This window comes from Mercenaria mercenaria, unplaced genomic scaffold (genome assembly GCF_021730395.1).
Source record: "Mercenaria mercenaria strain notata unplaced genomic scaffold, MADL_Memer_1 contig_1857, whole genome shotgun sequence".
Taxonomy (NCBI): domain Eukaryota; kingdom Metazoa; phylum Mollusca; class Bivalvia; order Venerida; family Veneridae; genus Mercenaria; species Mercenaria mercenaria.
The window spans coordinates 38,913-42,199 of record NW_026459868.1 but is presented as its reverse complement, the minus strand read 5'-3'; positions in this window follow the sequence as shown (position 1 = coordinate 42,199).

The following is a 3,287-nucleotide window of genomic DNA, read 5'->3' as shown; positions in this document are numbered from 1 at the left end:
TAGTTAAGTTTTGGCACAAGAAAACTTCAAATTTGTTAAGAAATAAAGCTCTGTATTAAAATATAAGGATCCTGTATGACAGTCTGTGTAAGACGGTGCTTTCCCAAACACAATGGCAGCCTTGATGGGAAAACAAAAATAAATGGATAAAGTGGTTAGGGGATTCTGCATTATATCGATCTTTTTATTTCTGTAAAAATTGCAGTGTTTCACACAAATGTAATATTCTGTCAATATTTGGTTACTTTCATTGCTCTCTGTATATTCAATGGATATGCCTCTTTTGTGTTACAAAGTTATGCTGAAGTAATATTTATAGGTTATTAGCTTTGTATCGGGAAATATGCACGAGTTGTTCAGGGAAAATATTGCGCGACTTTAGGAGTGCAATATTCTTCGCTGAAAAACGAGTGCATATTTCCCGATGCAAAGATAATAACCTTTTTATTACATACGCATCTACACGTATAAATAATATGTAAATATCATAAATATGTTCAATAGCCTGAATAGGATTGACAATAGTGAACTAAACAGAAAAAAATAGTTCAACAACACACACTGAATTATGTCACGCACCCGATATGAAATTCAGGCGTCAGTGTATGGAAAAAATATTGATGTTTCCGGTACCAGTGTAACTTAACGGGGAATAGAAACGAGTATGTAATAATATGTGGTATGTCTTTGATCATAATTTCATTGATATTGAATAATACATATGTAGTTATTATTGTACACATTTGTTTCATTGCAACTACCATGTTCAAGGTAAAAGAGAAATCTGAAAGATCTTTACATCAAACAAAAGAGGCATGCCCATATTAGTTTATGTTTACTGGAAATAATGTGAGATATCACTGTACATGAAGAAATTGTCACATGTAACACATACCCACTTATAAACCATGTGTATATTTTTGTTGGGTTGACTAGATTTCAATAAAGGACATAGATAAGGAAAAATCATGTGCATAAGCATCCCTTTTGGGCCAAATTGCAAGTCTGTTATAATACATTTGTATATGACATTTTTTATTCATTTGCTTAATGAATTAGGATAAATGGTAGAATTTACTCATATGCTGATTTGCATTGAATACCCTTTCTTTACGGAGCTCAATTCTACATTATTTGCCATGTGTTATAAAAGTTTTGTGATAGCACACTAATTTATAACATTGTACTTGCTTCTGACATTTTTAAGAACTTCGATTCTAACATTTTTGGACAAACCATGAAAATAAATAAAAAAAAATCAAGACATGGGAATTAGGACTGATGGCTTTTGATAATTTTATTTTTGAACAAATGTTTTAACATACTGATACAGCATGTTCATGTGTAAATGTATCTGAAGTTATTAAAATTAATAACTTTCCCTTTAGACATGTTTAAACCACAATTGTTACTTCCAATAGTCACTGTTGATATTTTTTTAATGTTTATGAAAACATAAATAACAGAACAATGATTCAAATGAACACATGAAATATATTAAAAACCAGACCTGCTTATAATATACCTGTTACAGTTATTAATTTCTGACAACTTCATGTATGCAAATAAATTTGATCACTTTCATTCTTTTATGGAATGAAAAATGCAATTGAAAATATACAGTAAAGTTTTTACATAAATTATAATCATATTTTATAGGTACATATATAAATATCACTTATGCTTGTGGTGGTTCATTTATACATGGGTGAAAGTTTTCAGTATTAATACTGAATTCAGTATTTTGAAGATTTCTTCTTCTATACAAGTGATAGGAAATTAGTATTGAAAGTCTTGATTTCAGTATTTTAAAGTTTGACAACTTTCACCCATGTTTATATATTGAACAATGTATACTTGTATTGTATGATACAGTTTCAGTATTAAAAGTACTGAAAATTTAACTATAAAGGTTTAACATATTGAATACGAATTCAACAATAACAGTGAAATTACTACGTAACAATTATGATAAACGAAAACTAATAGAATAGTCAGCTGTAGCAACAATATAAAATAAAACCAGTTTGAATGTTGTATACAAACAGTCAAGAGACAAACTTATATCTTGGGAGTTTTGCAGTCATTTTGTACAATACAGCAATTCTTTGACCTCCAGTAGTCTTTTTATGAACATAAACCTATTAATGAATGAAAATAACAATTTCTCTTGTGCACCTGTAATTAACTTAATTTAGAGTTGACAATTTTATAAAACAAGCTTATTAGACATTCCTGATTTTAGGCATTTGGTTTATAAACATACAAATTGCAAGAAAAATTACAAAAAAAGTAATATATTTTTTTTACTCTGCAATAACTTTTCGAGGTGAGATTTATTTTCATGTCTTAGGAAGAAAGGGCGGTATTGAAAAACAAAAGCCCACCAAATTTTTGATTAAGCAAGGTTCAAACCATATTACATATCATGTTTGTTAAGAAACAATGTTATACATTTCTCCTTGTCATAAAACACTACAGCATTTATCACCCATCTGACTGGCAATTCACCGAACTTCGTAATTAAAGGTTAATGTATTTCCAGATTGGTATTTTTCAACACTTGCCAAATGTTGTCATTGAAATTAAATGATAGAATAGCTGACCATCATATGTTTGAATTTTGAGCCCACTTGTCACTTTTTTCTTCATTATTCTGATAAACACCCATATGTAATAATGTAGTTTTTCAATGGTTTATAATAAATTTGTAGACACACATTCCTTTTTAGTTTTATGTGAATTACATATGCATTAATTGCTTTGCATTTGAACGCAGTTTGATTAAAGTTGAAAGGACAAGTATTTTTTCTTTTTAATTGTATCAAGGCACATGTCATTTTCTGGCTTTAAGTGAAACTTAATGCTTTCATAATTTTGACCTGAAATTGAGTCATGATCATCACAGTCTTTATCATAAATTTGGCCTCTTTTCACCCAAGGAGCATAACTTGAACTCATTGGTACAGTGCCTGAACATAATGCTACATACGAAATATTAAAGGTCTTGTTGTTATAGACAAGATGAAAAAAAAATCACCCAGGAAAACAGAACAAACTTCGTAGAGGACCGTAATAATTATGTTGTTATACCTCACTTTTATCTACAATGATAAAATCCCATTACCTGAAAAAGAGATATTTTGACTATCAGAAACATTATCAACCTTTTTGACACGAGACCAAGCAAAAGTGACTGTCATATCATGTGACTGTCAAATAACTGCTTTGTTTAGCCAATTGGTTCTCTCCTTTGTACATAAAGTCATATTTCAATGATGTCACTA